The sequence below is a fragment of the Eucyclogobius newberryi genome, unplaced genomic scaffold (genome assembly GCF_026437365.1).
Source record: "Eucyclogobius newberryi isolate DKJ021-1_F unplaced genomic scaffold, fEucNew1.0.hap1 SCAF_7, whole genome shotgun sequence".
NCBI lineage: Eukaryota > Metazoa > Chordata > Actinopteri > Gobiiformes > Gobiidae > Eucyclogobius > Eucyclogobius newberryi.
In genome coordinates this window covers 8,530,732-8,551,459 of record NW_027316389.1, presented here as the reverse complement: position 1 = coordinate 8,551,459, position 20,728 = coordinate 8,530,732, and positions in this window count along the sequence as shown.

Sequence of the window (20,728 nt, the reverse complement as noted above, 5' to 3'; positions counted from 1 at the left end):
CGTTGCTGATTGGCTGATGGGAGGAAACGACTGACCTACATTTTCCACCAACAGATTCGACACTTGAATAATAAATATTAATTCGTCTTTTTGTTTTTAGCATAAAACTGAGAAACGCCAATGAATAAAGAGGAGTTAATATGAGATTGAAATGTCACAACAAACTTAGATGAGGAAGGCTTCAGCAAAAATGTCTACTCATTATTATGTAAGGTTTTGTTTGTGTAGCAGATGAATGGACCTTGCTCTTTATTCAGTGGCAGAGGAAGTACTCCAGTCTGTTACTGCAGTTATAAAAGTACACATACTGGAGTCACTCGAGTGTAAGTGCAAGTATCAGGTTGTTTGATACAACTTTGATAAGGCGTGAAATGTGGTGTTCTTGATAAGGAATTGTCTAGTCACGCCTTCTCAAAGCTTCTAGACTTTTATAAATGTATTTTTGAAAACGATAAACATGCTTAAAACTCAAACTTTACAGACAGGACTTTTGGAGTAGAAAGTACAGACTTAAATGAAGTAAAGTAAAAAATATCTACAGTATAATTTTCTGCTGAAGTAAAGTACATATACCTAAAAATGTTACATTAAGGGCCCTGGGGCGCCGCCCCCCCTGTCAATCAGCCAAGTATGTCAATGTTTTTGTGTCTAAAAACAAAAATGATCTTATATTCTTATTAGTTTAAAAGTGTAAAAGAATAACATATATACATATATCTATCTATATACAGATCTGTTCAGTGGCGCAGCCTCTTTCGTACCCGTGGGGCGGTTTGAAAAGCGCCCTTGAGCCCCATAGAAAAGCAATGGGGATTTTTAGCCAATCAAATCACAATCAAAAGTGACTACGTTGCCATGGAAAAAGCAACAGGAAAATAGCGACTGAGGGGCGCTTTCTCCACCGCCCATTTTAACGTAGTGTTTACGCCATGAAGCTGTTTACGCTGTGACACAAACTACATTCACCTTCTCATTCGACTGCCAACCGCCATAAAAAGCAACACAACAACTACACTGAACATTGATGCCAAAGGCAAAGAAGAAGAAGAATTATATCAATGCAGGTCCATTAACGCCCGTTGGGATGTTTGGGGCATACACTCCAGGGTCCCTCGCCAGCCTGGCTAAGACGAAGAAAAAGAAGAGTCGGGTCCGCGCTGCGAGTGGTCTGGAGGGACAGGAGATGGCGGAGGAGAGTGGATAGATGGTCGGTGGTGTTCTGGACGGCGAGGAGGAGCAGCCGTTTCTGGCTGCTGGTGCCCGGAAACGTAAAAAAGTCTAACGTGTGTGAAGGTTCCAAGTGTGGAGGTTCCAAGTGTGGAGGTTCCAAAATGAATGAGAATACCTTGGTTGTGGATAGAGGATTTTGTGCTCTTTATGGTGGATGTTATAAACTGAGCTGCTCAAACTCAAAGCAGAACAGAAAGGATCAGGATCATTGCTAAAGCTGCAGGAAGATTCTGTGGAACAAAAGAGCTGGATTGGGCAGAAATAGAAAACAGGCTGAAGGCGCTAAGTGAGTGACGGAGGTCTACTTTTGGGGAATCAGTGTGATCAGAGTGAAGAACTGGAGGTGGGGGCAGTCTCCTGTCCTCGCCCAGTCCAGTAGATGCACAGCTGCCAAGCAACGACATCAGTGGAGCTATCAAAGCCTTAAGAATCAAGCCTGAAGAATAAAGCTGTACGGCGGAAGCACCGAACATCAAAGACGGAGAGGAAGATGAAGAAAAGTCAGCCCTGGAATAAAGCCGGTCAGACTCTGGACTACAAAGAAGAACATAGCTCTGCCTACGGGGGATGCAGGTTTAGCAAAAGAGCTGCTGAGGTGCAGAAAATAAAGGTCTCTCAAGGTATATCCTATGCAGATGCAGTCAAGAAAGTTTCAAGTAACGAGTTTAGAGTAAATACAGAGAGAGGAGCCAGCGCTGCTCCCAGCCAGGGCGAAATGAGAGAGGCCAGCGTGGCTCCCAAGAAGTGTGAAGGTTTCAAGAGTGGAGGTCCCATGTGTGCAGGTTCCAGAATTAATGAGAATACCCTGGTTGTGGATAGAGAGGATTTTGTACTCTTTATGGTGGATGTTGTAAACTGTGCTGCTCAGACTCAAAGCAGAACTGAAAGGATCAGGATCATTGCTAAAGCTGCAGGGAGATTCCTTGGAACAAAGGAGCTTGATTGGGCAGATATAGAAAACAGGCTAAAGGTGCTAAATGGGAGTCGGAGTGATGGGGGTCTGCTTGTGGGGAGTCAGAGTGATCAGAGTGACGAGATGGGGGTGGGGGTGGTCTCCTGTCCTCGCCCAGTCTCGTAGACGCACGGCTACCAAGCGGCGACATCAGTGGACATATTAAAGCCTATAGAATGAAGCCTGAAGAATAAAGCTGTACGGTGGAAGCACCGAACGTCAAAGAAGGAGAGGAAGATGAAGAAGAGTCTCCCTGGAATAAAGCCGGTCACAAAGACATATCATGACCTCATGGGCTTTGTAACACCAAAGCAATGGAAGGAGTACTTTTACGGACTACGACAGAGTCTGAGGACTACGACGACAGAGTCTGAGGACTACGACAAAGTCTGAGGAATAAAGTCTGGCGGTAATGCAACACTTGGATGCCAACCGCCATAAAACAACAACAACAACAACAACTACAGCCCCGGTCTGGAGAGACGGGAGATGGCGGAGGAGAGTGGATCGGGGATGGAAGACGTTCTGGACGGCGTGGAGGAGCAGCCTTTTCTGCCTGCACGTGCCCGGAAACGTAAAAAGTCCCTTAGCTCGTCCGAGGGTTCTGGGAATGAGCAGCAGGATGAGGCTGAGGCTATTGATATCCGGGGTGAGAGCAGAGACTGTAAGGTGATCATAAAGCTTGCACAGGATAGTGCATCCTTTAAGGAGTGGAATTCAGTGGCATTGTCAAAGAGCCTAACTGTAGCTGTGGGAGTGATCAAGAGTGCGAGTGTCCTTAGAGATGGCTCGCTGCTGGTCGTGTGCAAGGACGCGGCTCAGCAACGGAAGGCGATTGGAACTAAACGTCTGGGTGGAAAGGACATTCTTGTGTCTGATGCTGAAAGAAACACGGTCAGAGGAGTTATCGTAGGTGTCCCTACGGCGACGTCTGTGGATGAAGTTAAGGAGAATTTGACTGGAGTTACGGTGGTGGACGCTAGGCGTTTGAAGGTGACCCGGTTTGGGGTAAGATGTGACAGCTTGTCGGTGATGGTAACACTTGAAGGGAGGTGCCTGCCTAGTAAGGTGTTCATTGGGTACATGTGCTATAGCGTCAGGCCATATGTTCCGCCGCCCCTGCGTTGCTTTAAGTGCCAGCGCTTTGGGCATATTGCAGCGGTCTGTAGAGGGAAGCAAAGATGTGGTAAATGTGCAGGAGACCACGAGTATGGGAAGTGTGACGTGGGTGCAAAACTGAAGTGCTGTAACTGTGGGGAAGAACATAGCTCTGCCTTCGGGGGATGCAGGTTTAGCAAAAGAGCTGCTGAGGTGCAGAAAATAAAGGTCTCTCAAGGTATATCCTATGCAGATGCAGTCAAGAAAGTTTCAAGTAACGAGTTTAGAGTAAATACAGAGAGGGGAGCCAGCGCTGCTCCCAGCCAGGGCGAAATGAGAAAGGCCAGCGTGGCTCCCAAGAAGTGTGAAGGTTTCAAGAGTGGAGGTCCCAAGTGTGCAGGTTCCAGAATTAATGAGAATACCCTGGTTGTGGATAGAGAGGATTTTGTACTCTTTATGGTGGATGTTGTAAACTGTGCTGCTCAGACTCAAAGCAGAACTGAAAGGATCAGGATCATTGCTAAAGCTGCAGGGAGATTCCTTGGAACAAAGGAGCTTGATTGGGCAGATATAGAAAACAGGCTAAAGGCGCTAAATGGGAGTCGGAGTGATGGGGGTCTGCTTGTGGGGAGTCAGAGTGATCAGAGTGACGAGATGGGGGTGGGGGTGGTCTCCTGTCCTCGCCCAGTCTCGTAGACGCACGGCTACCAAGCAGCGACATCAGTGGACATATTAAAGCCTATAGAATGAAGCCTAAAGAATAAAGCTGTACGGTGGAAGCACCGAACGTCAAAGAAGGAGAGGAAGATGAAGAGTCTCCCTGGAATAAAGCCGGTTGGTCTCTGAAACAACAACAACTATTCTAGTCACAAAGACATATCATGACCTCATGTGGTTTGTAACACCAAAGCAATGGAAGGAGTACTTTTACGGACTACGACAGAGTCTGAGGACTACGACAAAGTCTGAGGAATAAAGTCTGGCGGTAATGCAACACTTGGATGCCAACCGCCATAAAACAACAACAACAACAACAACAACTACAGCCCCGGGTAAAGATGAGGTGTGCTATGACATGCTCTCTCATTTGACTGATGACACGCTTGGGCTAGTCCTGGGTCTTTTCAACCGTGTTTGGGATTCAGGTTGTGTTCCATCTGCGTGGAAACAGTCTACGGTGGTGCCGGTTCTGAAGCCGGGTAGGCCAGCGTCTGACCCTTCAAGTTATAGGCCGATTGCCTTGACGTCGCAGCTCGGGAAAACGATGGAGCGCATGGTTACCGAGCGGTTGGATTACTTCTTGGAGAGTCAGGGTTTGCTTCCCGCGCACCAGAGTGGTTTCCGTAGGGGCAGGAACACCATGGATTCCATGTTGTGTTTGGAATCTGATATCCAGCTGGCCAGGGCTCAGAAAGAAAAGGTTATTGCGGTGCTCTTCGATGTGGAGAAGGCGTACGATATGGTTTGGAAGGATGGGCTCCTCATTAAGCTGCGGAAGTGTGGTGTGAAGGGTAAACTGTTTAACTGGGTCCGGAGCTTTCTGTCTGGCCGGCGTATCCAAACCAGAGTGGGCGCTGCTTACTCTGGGGTCTATGGGTTGGAGAATGGGATCCCGCAGGGGAGTGTGTGTAGCCCTATCTTGTTCAATGTTATGATTAAGGACATCTTTGACGACGTGGATGGGAGGAGCCTTTATGCTGACGATGGCGCTCTATGGGTGAGAGGGAGGAGGAGAGCAGGTGGAGCAGTGGACCCTGAAGTGGGGGTTTAAACTGTCCGTACGGAAGTCTCAAGTGATCTGTTTCTTCAATGGGCATAGGGACGTCTCCCTTCGACTGCATGGGCAGGTGCTCGAACAGGTCAGGGAGGTGAGGTTCTTGGGGGTCACCTTTGACGAGAGGCTTAGTTGGCGTCGGCACATTGATGAGGTCAGTGGTAAATGCAAAAGGGTGAATAACTTGCTTCGTTGTCTATCCGGCCAGGACTGGGGGGCCAGCAGAAGGTCGCTCCTGGGTATTTATCGGGCCGTCATGAGGGCGGCTATTGATTATGGCTGTATAGCCTATATGTCTGCGGCTGAGACTAACTTAAAGAAGCTTGATGTGGAGCAAGCCCAGGCCTTGCGCATCTGCTGTAGGGCTTTTAGGACCTCCCCTGTCTCGGCGCTGCAGGTTGAGTTGGGGGAATTGCCGTTACGGCTCCGGAGGCTAGAACTTCTGTTGGCTTACTGGGTGAATGTGCAAGGTCATACGAGCTCTCACCCGGTGAGGGACTTTCTCAGGGTTGATGGGGGGCAGAGTGTGGCTGGCGGTATGGTTTTCAGCCAGGTAGGAAATGCGAAGGCGCGGCTTGCGGGGGTTGGTGATCTGCGTGTGAGCCCGTCGGTGGCTTTGTCTGCTATAGCTCCGTGGAAGTTTGTCCCGGCTCCTGTTGATGTTAGCTTGCATGGCAAGCTTAGAGGAGTCGCTGGGAGGGCACCGCAGTTTGCCGTTCAAGCGCTCATCGATAAGCACTCAGGTGATGTGTTTATTTATACCGACGGGTCTAGGGATCCTGAGAGTGGGCGTACTGGCGCCGCTTATTTTGTGCCTGACCTGGGGCTAGCGGTCAAGAAGAGGTTGACAGATCGCCTTTCTGTTTTCACGTCGGAACTTATAGCGATACGGTTGGCGTTGGAATGGGCGGAATCTGCTTTGCAGTGTTGCGGCATTGTGGTGGCCTCTGACAGCCTTTCTGCATTGCAAAGCTTTAAATCTGGGAAATCGGATTGCAGACAGGATGTGTTGAATGGCATCTTCTGTCTGATGCTCTCCCTGTCCAGGAAGGATGTGAGGGTTTCCTTCATTTGGGTCCCTGCACATGTGGGGGTGGATGGTAACGAAATGGCTGATGCACTGGCTAAACGTTCCCTTCGGCGGCCATCAATTGATGTGGCGGTTGAGTTGGGCAAGTCTGAAATCAAGCCCGTTATCAAGAGTCATGTGGTCGGCCTTTGGCAGGAATTTTGGAGCCACTGTGTTACTGGACGGCATCTCTATCACATACAGGGTAGTGTGGGTCCTTGCGGGTCTATGGGCAGGAACGCGTGGGAGGAAAGGGCCTTCGCCCGCATGAGGATTGGCCATACTGGACTCAATTGGTCACTGAGTAGGATAGGCAAACATCCGACCGGTCTGTGTGGTCACTGTCGGGTGCCAGAGACTGTCGAGCATGTGCTGATTTGCTGTGAGGCTTATGATAGGGAAAGGGCCGGGTTGGCCTTGTGGTTTCGGAATAATGGGCGGGAGTTCAATCTGCGGAACGTTCTGGCGATCCAGTCACAGGGTTTGTGTCAGGCTGTGGTTGCTTACTTATGTAGCACAGGGCTGGGTAAACGTTTATAGAGGTGGGGGGTGTTGGAGACTGAGCCGAGGATGAGGAGCAAGAGGATGTTCTAACGCGCTTGGGCTTCATGGGCTTAGAAACGCCAAAGTGATGGAAGAAGGACTTCTAAAGGATAAAACGACAAAGACGTCCCATGACCTCATGGGCTTTGTAAAACAACAAAGACGTCCCATGACATCATGGGCTTTGTACTTCCAAAGCACCGAACGTCAAAGAGGGAGAGGAAGATGAAGAAGAGTCGGTCACAAAGACATATCATGACCTCATGGGCTTTGTAACACCAACGCAATGGAAGGAGTACTTTTACGGACTATGACAGTCTGAGGACTACGAAAAGTCTGAGGAATAAAGTCTGGCGGTAATGCAACAATTGGATGCCAACCGCCATAAAACAACAACAACAACAACAACAACAACAACAACAACAACTACGACAGTCTGAGGACTACGAAAAGTCTGAGGAATAAAGTCTGGCGGTAATGCAACAATTGGATGCCAACCGCCATAAAACAACAACAACAACAACAAAATCTGCGGAACGTTCTGTCGATCCAGTCAAAGGGTTTGTGTGAGGCTGTAGTTGCTTATATAGCACAGGGCTGGGTATACATTTATAGAGTTGGGGTGTGTTGGAGACTGAGCCGAGGATGAGGAGCAAGAGGATGTTCTAACGCGCTTTGAACTCATGGGCCTAGAAACGCCAAGTGATGGAAGAAGGTCTTCTAAAGGATATAACAACAAATATGTCCCATAACCTGCCCTGCCCCCCGCCCTGCTCTCAGTGAGGAGCAGGGCGGGGGGGTTGCAGATATCGGGGATGTGAGTTCAGAGTGTAAGGTGTTCATAAAGCTCGCGCAGGATAATGCGTCCTTTAAGGGGTGGGATCCGATGGCGTTGACAAGGAGCCTGACTGTAGCTGTGGGAGTGGTCAAGCATGCGAGTGTCCTTAGGGATGGCTCGCTGCTGGTCGTGTGCAAGGACGTGGCTCAGCAAAGGAAGGCGATTGAAGCTAAGTGTCTGGGGGGGAAGGACATTCTTGTGTCTGATGCTGTAAGAGGCACGATCAGGGGAGTTATAGTAGGCGTCCCTACGACGACATCTGTGGATGACATAAAGGAGAATTTGACTGGAGCTAAGGTGGTGGATGCTAGGCGGTTGAAGATGACCCGGGATGGGGTAAGGTGTGACAGCCTGTCGATAATGATTAGATTTGAAGGTGGGATCCTGCCTCGTGTGGTGTGCGTTGGGTACATGCGCTATGGCGTACGCCCATATGTTCTGCCGCCCCTGCGTTGCTTCAAGTGCCAGCGCTTTGGGCATATTGCAGCGGTCTGTAGAGGGAAGCAGAAGTGTGGTAAATGTGCAGGAGACCACGAGTATGGGAAGTGTGACGACGGAGCAAAACTCAAGTGCTGTAACTGTGGGGGAGAGCATAGCTCTGCCTACGGGGGATGCGTGTTCAGCAAGAGGGCTGCTGAGGTGCAAAGAGTTAGAGCCTCTCAAGGCATATCCTACGCGGATGCGGTCAAGAAGGTGTCTGGTAGTCAGGTGACGGTGGATGCAGTGGGGGCTGCCAGTGCTGCTGGTGTCCTAGGCGACAGGGGAGGGGGCAGCGTTGCCCGCGGCCAGGGGGAGGTCCCCACTGGGATGCCTGTGAGTGTGGCTTCCACGGGCAGAGGCCCTGTGGGTGCGGAGGATGTACTGGTTGTGAAGAGGAAAGATTTCTTCCTCTTTATGGTGGAAGTGATTAACTGTACTGGTCAAACCAAGAAGAGATCCGAAAAGACTAAGATCATCGCTAAGGCTGCAGGGAAGTACTTTGGAGCTGGGGGTCCAGAGTGGACGGAGATAGAGGATGCGCTGCGGGAAGGCACCCTGCCCCATTCTGGCAGTGGGAGTGGGGGGGCTCCCGATGCGCCGTCAGGTTCCGGGGGCTCATAATGGCGGTGGTTGTCTTGCAATGGAATGCGCGTAGTCTTCGTGCTAATGGCCAGGAATTTAAGCATTTTGTCTCTACCTTGTTGAACAAGCCTCACGTTATGTGCGTGCAGGAGACTTGGTTACGACCTAGGTGGGGTTTGGGGATACAAGGGTATGTGTGTGTTAGGAATGATAGGGAGCAGGGTAGAGGCGGAGGTGTGGCTGTGTTTGTCCGAGATGACCTAAATTACGTTGTTGTCAGTGTGAGTAAAGCGCCAGAGGCTCTGGCGGTGAGAGTCTGGCTGGGTGGTGAAGCTGTTACTGTGGTTAACCTTTATAATCCGTGTGGTGAGTTAACGTTAGAGTCCTTACATAGTATCGGTAAGGATGTTCGGGGAAAGGCCGTGTGGTGTGGGGATTTTAATGCACATAGCGCTTTGTGGGGCGGTAGTGGTACCGATAGGTATGGGCAGGTGGTAGAGGGTTTTATCAATCAAAGGGAGTTGGTTTGTCTGAATGATGGGAGTGGGACCCGCTATGATATGGGGACCGGTACGGAAAGTGCAATAGATCTTACGCTTGTGTCCAAGGAGTTAGCTGGTGTTTGTAGTTAGGAGGTTCTTGGTAATCTTTCTTTTGGTAGCGATCACTATCTAGTCCGCACCGAGATTGGCTTTGGGAGCTGTGTGGTCAGGGGGACGAGGATCCAGAGGTGGCAGTTGGCAAGGGCGAACTGGGGGGCTTTCCTGAGGAAAGCTGATGATGGTTCTAGGGTTCTGCAGGAAGGAGGATTGACTCAGGTGGATGATCTCAATAGTGCAATTGTCTCGCTCATCACGCAGTCAGCGCTAGGCACGATTCCTAAGAGTGGTGGTAGTGGACATAGGAAGCGGGTGCCGTGGTGGAATGAAGCATGTGGTAATGCTGTTAGGGCGGGAAATGCGGCGTTTCGCCGGCTAAGGGTTACACACACTGAGGGTGCCCTCATTGACTACAAGAGCTGTTGTGCGGAAAACTGTAAGAACGGCCAAGAGTGCCTATTGGAGGCGGTATTGTTCCAAAATTGGGAGAGAAACGCGTCTCGGGGATGTTTGGGGGATGATTAAGCGGATGCATGGGGTTGAGCGCCGTCATGGGACCCCGGTCCTAATACTGAATGGTGTTGAAGCAGTCAGCGACGTTGACAAAGCTGAACTGTTGGCCAGCACCTTTGTGTCGGTGCACAGCTCTGACAATCTCCCACCTGCGGAAAGGCACTACAGGGAGAGTACTCTGGCCCAGAATTCTGAGCTGATTGGGCACCAGCCTTCGACTCAAGATGACCTTGACCTTCCGTTTAGTTTGTTTGAGCTAAGGAGAGCACTTTCTAAGGCGAAACAGACAGCCCCGGGTAAAGATGAGGAGTGCTATGACATGCTCTCTCATTTGACTGATGACACGCTTGGGCTAGTCCTGGGTCTTTTCAACCGTGTTTGGGATTCAGGTTGTGTTCCATCTGCGTGGAAACAGTCTACGGTGGTGCTGGTTCTGAAGCCGGGTAGGCCAGTGTCTGACCCTTCAAGTTATAGGCCGATTGCCTTGACGTCGCAGCTCGGGAAAACGATGGAGCGCATGGTTACCGAGCGGTTGGATTACTTCTTGGAGAGTCAGGGTTTGCTTCCCGCGCACCAGAGTGGTTTCCGTAGGGGCAGGAACACCATGGATTCCGTGTTGTGTTTGGAATCTGATATCCAGCTGGCCAGGGCTCAGAAAGAAAAGGTTATTGCGGTGCTCTTTGATGTGGAGAAGGCGTACGATATGGTTTGGAAGGATGGGCTCCTCATTAAGCTGCGGAAGTGTGGTGTGAAGGGTAAACTGTTTAACTGGGTCCGGAGCTTTCTGTCTGGCCGGCGTATCCAAACCAGAGTGGGCGCTGCTTACTCTGGGGTCTATGGGGTGGAGAATGGGATCCCGCAGGGGAGTGTGTGTAGCCCTATCTTGTTCAATGTTATGATTAAGGACATCTTTGACGACGTGGATGGGTCTGTTGGGAGGAGCCTTTATGCTGACGATGGCGCTCTATGGGTGAGAGGGAGGAATCTCCGGTTTTACGAGGCGAAACTGCAAAGGGCAATACAGCAGGTGGAGCAGTGGACCCTGAAGTGGGGGTTTAAACTGTCCGTACGGAAGTCTCAAGTGATCTGTTTCTTCAATGGGCATAGGGACGTCTCCCTTCGACTGCATGGGCAGGTGCTCGAACAGGTCAGGGAGGTGAGGTTCTTGGGGGTCACCTTTGACGAGAGGCTTAGTTGGCGTCGGCACATTGATGAGGTCAGTGGTAAATGCAAAAGGGTGAATAACTTGCTTCGTTGTCTATCCGGCCAGGACTGGGGGGCCAGCAGAAGGTCGCCCCTGGGTATTTATCGGGCCGTCATGAGGGCGGCTATTGATTATGGCTGTATAGCCTACATGTCTGCGGCTGAGACTAACTTAAAGAAGCTTGATGTGGAGCAAGCCCAGGCCTTGCGCATCTGCTGTAGGGCTTTTAGGACCTCCCCTGTCTCGGCGCTGCAGGTTGAGTTGGGGGAATTGCCGTTACGGCTCCGGAGGCTAGAACTTCTGTTGGCTTACTGGGTGAATGTGCAAGGTCATACGAGCTCTCACCCGGTGAGGGACTTTCTCAGGGTTGATGGGGGGCAGAGTGAGGCTGGCGGTATGGTTTTTAGCCAGGTAGGAAATGCGAAGGCGCGGCTTGCGGGGGTTGGTGATCTGCGTGTGAGCCCGTCGGTGGCTTTGTCTGCTATAGCTCCGTGGAAGTTTGTCCCGGCTCCTGTTGATGTTAGCTTGCATGGCAAGCTTAGAGGAGTCGCTGGGAGGGCACCGCAGTTTGCCGTTCAAGCGCTCATCGATAAGCACTCAGGTGATGTGTTTATTTATACCGACGGGTCTAGGGATCCTGAGAGTGGGCGTACTGGCGCCGCTTATTTTGTGCCTGACCTGGGGCTGGCGGTCAAAAGAGGTTGACAGATCGCCTTTCTGTTTTCACGTCGGAGCTCATAGCGATACGGTTGGCATTGGAATGGGCGGAGTCTGCTTTGCAGTGTTGCGGCATTGTGGTGGCCTCTGACAGCCTTTCTGCATCGCAAAGCATTAAATCTGGGAAATCGGATTGCACACAGGATGTGTTGAATGGCATCTTCTGTCTGATGCTCTCCCTGTCCAGGAAGGATGTGAGGGTTTCCTTCTTTTGGGTCCCTGCGCATGTGGGGGTGGATGGTAACGAAATGGCTGATGCACTGGCTAAACGTTCCCTTAGGCGGCCATCAATTGATGTGGCGGTTGAGTTAAGCAAATCTGAAATCAAGCCCGTTATCAAGAGTCATGTGGTCGGCCTTTGGCAGGAATTTTGGAGCCACTGTGTTACTGGACGGCATCTCTACCACGTACAGGGTAGTGTGGGTCCTTGCGGGTCTATGGGCAGGAACGCGTGGGAGGAAAGGGCCTTCGCCCGCATGAGGATTGGCCATACTGGACTCAATTGGTCACTGAGTAGGATAGGCAAACACCCGACCGGTCTGTGTGGTCACTGTCGGGTGCCAGAGACTGTCGAGCATGTGCTGATTTGCTGTGAGGCTTATGATAGAGAAAGGGCCGGGTTGGCCTTGTGGTTTCGGAATAATGGGCGGGAGTTCAATCTGCGGAACGTTCTGGCGATTCAGTCACAGGGTTTGTGTCAGGCTGTGGTTGCTTACTTATGTAGCACAGGGCTGGGTAAACGTTTATAGAGGTGGGGGGTGTTGGAGACTGAGCCGAGGATGAGGAGCAAGAGGATGTTCTAACGCGCTTTGACTTCATGGGCCTAGAAACACCAAAGTGATGGAAGAAGGACTTCTAAAGGATAAAACGACAAAGACGTCCCATGACCTCATGGGCTTTGTAAAACAACAAAGACGTCCCATGACCTCATGGGCTTTGTACTTCCAAAGCACCGAACGTCAAAGAGGGAGAGGAAGATGAAGAAGAGTCTCCCTGGAATAAAGCCGGTTGGTCTCTGACACAACAACTATTCTAGTCACAAAGACATATCATGACCTCATGGGCTTTGTAACACCAAAGCAATGGGAGGAGTACTTTTACGGACTACGACAGAGTCTGAGGACTACGAAACGTCTGAGGAATGAAGTCTGGCGGTAATGCAACACTCGGATGCCAACCGCCATAAAACAACAACAACAACAACAACAGCTTTGTAACACCAAAGCAATGGAATAAGAACTTTTAAGGGCTACGACAAAGTCTGAGGGGAAGAAGAACTTCTATAGGATACAATAACAAAGACATCTCATGACCTCTTGGGCTTTGTCAAAGCACTGTAAGTCAAAGCACGGGAAGAAGAACTATTAGGACTACGACAAAGTCTAAGGAATAAAGTCTGGCGGTAATGCAACACTCGGATGCCAACCGCCATGAAACAACAACAACAAAATGAAACCTGGGGCTGGCGGTCAAGAAGAGGTTAACAGATCGCCTTTCTGTTTTCACATCGGAACTCATAGCGATACGGTTGGCATTGGAATGGGCGGAATCTGCTTTAATGTGTTGCGGCATTGTGGTGGCCTCTGACAGCCTTTCTGCGTTGCAAAGCTTTAAATCTGGGAAGTTGGATTGCAGACAGGATGTGTCTGGCTAAACGTCCCTTAGGCGGCCATCAATGGATGTGGCGGTTGAGTTAAGCAAATTTGAAATCAAGCCCATTATCAAGAGTCACGTGTTAGGCCTTTGGCAGAAATTTTGGAGCCATTGAGATACTGGACGGCATCTCTATCACATACATGGTAGTGTGGGTCCTTGCGGGTCCATGGGCAGGAACGCGTGGGAGGAAAGGGCCTTTGCCTGCATGAGGATTGGCCACACCGGACTCAATTGGTCACTGAGTAGGATAGGCAAACATCCGACCGGCCTGTGTGGTCACTTTCGGGTGCCAGAGACTGTCGAGCACGTGTTGTTGTTGTTGTTTTATGGCGGTTGGCATCCGAGTGTTGTATTACTGCCAGACTTTATTCCTTAGACTGTTGTTGCTGTTGTTATTGTTTTATGGCAGTCGACAGCCGAGTGTCGCATTACCGCCAGACTTTATTCCCCAGACTTTGTCGTAGTCCTAAAAGTTGTTCTTCCAGTGCTTTGACCTCCAGTGCTTTGACAAAGCCCAAGAGGTCATGAGATGCCTTTGTCATTGTATCCTATAGAAGTTCTTCCTCCCCTCAGACTTTGTCGTAGTCCTTAAAAATTCTTATTCCATTGCTTTGGAAGTACAAAGCCCATGAGGTCATGGGACGTCTTTGTTGTTTTACAAAGCCCATGAGGTCATGGGACGTCTTTGTCGTTTTATCCTTTAGAAGTCCTTCTTCCATCACTTTGGCGTTTCTAGGCCCATGAAGTCAAAGCGCGTTAGAACATCCTCTTGCTCCTCATCCTCGGCTCGCGCACGTGCTGATTCGCTGCGGCTTATGAAAGAGAAAGGACCGGGTTGGCCTTGTGGTTTCGGAATAATGGGCGGGAGTTCCATCTGCGGAACGTTCTTGCAATCCAGCCACAGGGTTTGTGTGAGGCTGTAGTTGCTCACTTGTTGTTGTTGTTGTTGTTGTTGTTGTTGTTTTATGGCGGTTGACATCCGAGTGTTGCATTACCGCCAGACTTTATTCCTCAGACTTTTCGTAGCCCTCAGACTGTCGTAGTCCGTAAAAGTACTCCTTCCATTGCTTTGGTGTTACAAAGCCCATGAGGTCATGATATGTCTTTGTGACTAGAATAGTTGTTGTTGTTTCAGAGACCAGGTAATGCAACACTCGGACGCCAACCGCCACAAAACAACAACGACAATTGTTGTTGTTGTTGTTGTCTTATGGCGGCTGACATCCGAGTGCTGCACTACCGCCAGACTTTATTCCTAGCTTGCATGGCAAGCTTAGAGGAGTCGCTGGGAGGGCACCGCAGTTTGCCGTTCAAGCGCTCATCGATAAGCACTCAGGTGATGTGTTTATTTATACCGACGGGTCTAGGGATCCTGAGAGTGGGCGTACTGGCGCCGCTTATTTTGTGCCTGACCTGGGGCTAGCGGTCAAGAAGAGGTTGACAGATCGCCTTTCTGTTTTCACGTCGGAACTTATAGCGATACGGTTGGCGTTGGAATGGGCGGAATCTGCTTTGCAGTGTTGCGGCATTGTGGTGGCCTCTGACAGCCTTTCTGCATTGCAAAGCATTAAATCTGGGAAATCGGATTGCAGACAGGATGTGTTGAATGGCATCTTCTGTCTGATGCTCTCCCTGTCCAGGAAGGATGTGAGGGTTTCCTTCATTTGGGTCCCTATATAGCACAGGGTAAACGTCTATAAAGTTGGGGTGTGTTGGAGGCTGAGCCGAGAATGAAGTGCAAGAGGATGTTCTAACGCGCTTTGACCTCATGGGCTTAGAAACACCAAAGCAATGGAAGAAGAACTTCTAAGGAATACGACAAAGTCTGAGGAATAAAGTCTGGCGAATGAAGCCTAAAGAATAAAGCTGTACGGCGGAAGCACCGAACATCAAAGAAGGAGAGGAAGATGAAGAAGAGTCAGACCTGGAATAAAGCCGGACTCTGAAAGATGAAGTCTAAAGAATAAAGTCTGGCGGTAATGCAACACTTGGATGCCAACCGCCATAAAACAACAAAGATCGGTGGTCGAAGACGTTCTGGACGGCGTGGAGGAGCAGCCTTTTCGGGCTGCACGTGCCCGGAAACGTAAAAAGTCCCTTAGCTCGTCCGAGGGTTCTGGGAATGAGCAGCAGGATGAGGCTGAAGCTATTGATATCCGGGGTGAGAGCAGAGACTGTAAGGTGATCATAAAGCTTGCACAGGATAGTGCATCCTTTAAGGAGTGGAATTCAGTGGCATTGTCAAAGAGCCTAACTGTAGCTGTGGGAGTGATCAAGAGTGCGAGTGTCCTTAGAGATGGCTCGCTGCTGGTCGTGTGCAAGGACGCGGCTCAGCAACGGAAGGCGATTGGAACTAAACGTCTGGGTGGAAAGGACATTCTTGTGTCTGATGCTGAAAGAAACATGGTCAGAGGAGTTATCGTGGGTGTCCCTACGGCGACGTCTGTGGATGAAGTTAAGGAGAATTTGACTGGAGCTACGGTGGTGGACGCTAGGCGGTTGAAGGTCACCCGGTCTGGGGTAAGATGTGACAGCTTGTCGGTAATGGTAACACTTGAAGGGAGGTGCCTGCCTAGTAAGGTGTTCATTGGGTTCATGTGCCATGACGTTAGGCCATATGTTCCACCGCCCCTGCGTTGCTTTAAGTGCCAGCGCTTTGGGCATATTGCAGTGGTCTGTAGAGGGAGGCAAAGATGTGGTAAATGTGCAGGAGATCACGAGTATGGGAAGTGTGACGTGGGAGCAAAACTGAAGTGCTGTAACTGTGGGGAAGAACATAGCTCTGCCTACGGGGGATGCAGGTTTAGCAAAAGAGCTGCTGAGGTGCATAAAATAAAGGTCTCTCAAGGTATATCCTATGCAGATGCAGTCAAGAAAGTTTCAAGTAATGAGTTTAGAGTAAATACAGAGAGAGGAGCCAGCGCTGCTCCCAGCCAGGGCGAAATGAGAAAGGCCAGCGTGGCTCCCAATTGTAATGCATTACCGCCAGACTTGTTGTTGTTGTTGTTGTTGTTTTATGGCGGTTGGCATCCAAGTGTTGCATTACCGCCAGACTTTATTCCTCAGACTTTGTCGTAGTCCTCAGACTCTGTCGTAGTCCGTAAAAGTACTCCTTCCATTGCTTTGGTGTTACAAAGCCCATGAGGTCATGATATGTCTTTGTGACTAGAATAGTTGTTGTTTCAGAGACCAACCGGCTTTATTCCAGGGAGACTCTTCTTCATCTTCCTCTCCCTCCCTGACGTTCGGCGCTTCCACCGCACAGCTTTATTCTTCAGGCTTCATTCTATAGGCTTTAATATGTCCACTGTTGTCGCCGCTTGGTAGCCGTGCGTCTACGAGACTGGGCGAGGACAGGAGACCACCCCCACCCCCATCTCGTCACTCTGATCACTCTGACTCCCCACAAGCAGACCCCCATCACTCCGACTCCCATTTAGCGCCTTTAGCCTGTTTTCTATATCTGCCCAATCAAGCTCCTTTGTTCCAAGGAATCTCCCTGCAGCTTTAGCAATGATCCTGATCCTTTCAGTTCTGCTTTGAGTCTGAGCAGCACAGTTTACAACATCCACCATAAAGAGTACAAAATCCTCCACAACCAGGGTATTCTCATTAATTCTGGAACCTGCACACTTGGGACCTCCACTCTTGAAACCTTCACACTTCTTGGGAGCCACGCTGGCCTTTCTCATTTCGCCCTGGCTGGGAGCAGCGCTGGCTCCTCTCTCTGTATTTACTCTAAACTCGTTACTTGAAACTTTCTTGACTGCATCTGCATAGGATATATCTTGAGAGACCTTTATTTTCTGCACCTCAGCAGCTCTTTTGCTAAACCTGCATCCCCCGTAGGCAGAGCTATGTTCTTCCCCACAGTTACAGCACTTCAGTTTTGCTCCCACGTCACACTTCCCATACTCATGATCTCCTGCACATTTACCACACCTTTGCCTCCCTCTACAGACCGCTGCAATATGCCCAAAGCGCTGGCACTTAAAGCAACGCAGGGGCGGCGGAACATATGGCCTGACGCTATAGCACATGTACCCAATGAACACCTTACTAGGCAGGCACCTCCCTTCAAGTGTTACCATCACCGACAAGCTGTCACATCTTACCCCAAACCGGGTCACCTTCAAAAGCCTAGCGTCCACCACCGTAGCTCCAGTCAAATTCTCCTTAACTTCATCCACAGACGTCGCCGTAGGGACACCTACGATAACTCCTCTGACCGTGTTTCTTTCAGCATCAGACACAAGAATGTCCTTTCCACCCAGACGTTTAGTTCCAATCGCCTTCCGTTGCTGAGCCGCGTCCTTGCACACGACCAGCAGCGAGCCAGGGGAACAGGCGGAGGAACAGGCGGGGGAACAGGCGGGGGAACAGGCGGGGGAACAGGCGGGGGAACAGGCGGGGGAACAGGCGGGGGAACAGGCGGGGGAACAGGCGGAGGAACAGGCGGGGGAACAGGCGGGGGAACAGGCGGAGGAACAGGCGGGGGAACAGGCGGGGGAACAGGCGGGGGAACAGGCGGGGGAACAGGCGGGGGAACAGGCGGAGGAACAGGCGGAGGAACAGGCGGGGGAACAGGCGGAGGAACAGACGTGTGGATTGGACTTCATCAAACCAGCGACGACGCCCTGGACACAAACAAGAAATGGCCTCAGCCCGAGGTCCAGTACCATGAAGCTGAAGCTGAGTGGGGGTCAGGGCAACCTAATAATTATACAGGAGAAACACCTGAAAACTGTGTGATAATTCAGACCAATGACAGATGAGCTGATGGATCATGTGATTGGACATATTATCATTTCATCTGCTACAACGGTGAGGACAGTTTTTACTTTTATTACACTTAAAAATCAAAGACATCTTATTGTAAATCCTTGATTCCTTTGATATTTCACTATTGTGTTGTCTGTTTGTACATGTTTATATTATACATATATATCGACTGTAGAGATGGGACACACGGGTGTGTCTCGTATCAGGAAATGAAAGTTAGGACAATATTTGCAGTAAAATCTTCTGTATTATTTCTAATCAATTGTCTTGTTTTACAGAGTCCTCCAGCTCCACTGTCGTGATCGAGGAGCAAAGAACCTGTTTAGAGGCTCAGCAGTTCTGCAGAGAACACCACACTGACCTGATGAGTGGACTGGACCGGCAAAGACAGTTCCAAGACAAATATTCAGACCGTTCTTTCGAGACTACCACACAGACTGAAGACCCTCCCACAGACTGACGACCCTTCCACACAGACTGAAGACCCTCCCACACAGACTGAAGACCCTCCCACACAGACTGAAGACCCTCCTACAGACTGACGACCCTCCCACAGACTGACGACCCTCCCACAGACTGACGACCCTCCCACAGACGGAAGACCCTCCCACAGACTGACGACCCTCCCACACAGACTGAAGACCCTCCCACAGACTGACAACCCTCCCACACAGACTGAAGACCCTCCCACAGACTGACGACCCTCCCACACAGACTGAAGACCCTCCCACACAGACTGAAGACCCTCCCACACAGACTGACGACCCTCCCACAGACGGAAGACCCTCCCACAGACTGACGACCCTCCCACAGACGGAAGACCCTCCCACAGACTGACGACCCTCCCACAGACTGAAGACCCTCCCACAGACTGACGACCCTCCCACAGACGGAAGACCCTCCCACAGACTGACGACCCTCCCACAGACTGAAGACCCTCCCACAGACTGACGACCCTTCCACGCAGACTGAAGACCCTCCCACAGACTGAAGACCCTCCCACACAGACTGAAGACCCTCCCACACAGACTGAAGACCCTCCCACAGACTGAAGACCCTCCCACACAGACTGAAGACCCTCCCACAGACTGAAGACCCTCCCACACAGACTGAAGACCCTCCCACAGACTGAAGACCCTCCCACGTGGGGGTGGTCTCCTGTCCTCGCCCAGTCTCGTAGATGCACGGCTACCAAGCGGCGACATCAGTGGACATATTAAAGCCTATAGAATGAAGCCTGAAGAATAAAGCTGTACGGTGGAAGCACCGAACGTCAAAGAAGGAGAGGAAGATGAAGAAGAGTCTCCCTGGAATAAAGCCGGTCACAAAGACATATCATGACCTCATGGGCTTTGTAACACCAAAGCAATGGAAGGAGTACTTTTACGGACTACGACAGAGTCTGAGGACTACGACAAAGTCTGAGGAATAAAGTCTGGCGGTAATGCAACACTTGGATGCCAACCGCCATAAAACAACAACAACAACGACCCTCCCACGCAGACTGAAGACCCTCCCACACAGACTGAAGACCCTCCCACAGACTGAAGACCCTCCCACACAGACTGAAGACCCTCCCACAGACTGAAGACCCTCCCACGCAGACTGAAGACCCTCCCACAGACTGAAGACCCTCCCACACAGACTGATGAAGCGTTACCTACTTTTTTAAACTCTTTATTATTGCAGGTTTGAAGACAGGCGTGAAGACTCTGAAGAAGACTGGTGAAAATAAGTCTGTCCTCAGCTGTAGATCTCAACTCACTCGATCCTGAAATCCTCAAACAGGAAGTACGTGTAGTTCTTTGTAGTTGTGTATTATTATATTTATGCAGAGCAATGGAATGGAACACATCCAGGAGCTTTAACGTTTGAGAGACTGAAACGTGAAGTGCTAAACTAGCACAAGAATCCAGAACATGTTTGTAGCTAACGCCATAGATGGTGATTTTGATCTGAGTTTGATTCACTGCAGCTTTGTTCAAGTCGTTCATAGAATCCTCTTCAGGGTTTTCTTTCTGCGCATCACAAAAGCCACTGGTTTAAAATCGTGCACAAATGAATCAATCTGTGTGTTTTCCTTTATCGTCTTTAGTTCCAGTGTCTGTGTTTATTCTTCTCGTTTCTCAGTCTCAGAAGAATGAACTTCTCTCCTTTTTCTTCAGCTGGAGGAGAAGTTCAAAGAAAAGGGACACAACGTCAAACTGAGCTGGAAAAGAGGAAAAGACGGAAAGGTTTTCCAAAAGAAAAAGGACGAGCTGTGAGGATGACAAAGATTAATACCATAAACACATTTTCATTGCCATTGTTGGTGACCAGAACACAACTAACACCATGGCAACTGTGCTATCGTAGTACTATCCACAACCTGGGTTATGTAGTATACATGTAGCATGGCAGTATAGCAGTATAGTATAGAGCAGTATAGTATAGAGCAGGGGTGTCCAAACTTTTTTTCCACCAAGGGCCGCATTTTGAATCGTATCCGGGGCAGAGGGCCACAAATAACTTGACAGTGTCAAATTTGTTGAATGACAAAATGAATCATTCGAAATTTTGCATTTGACGTAATTGCGATGAGCCTCCACACCTTTAATCAGACCTAGAACATTAATATTAGGTTGGTATAACATCAATATGCCTGAATTTTCCCAATTTCACAGTAAAAAGTACTAGTTTTTGTTGTTTGGG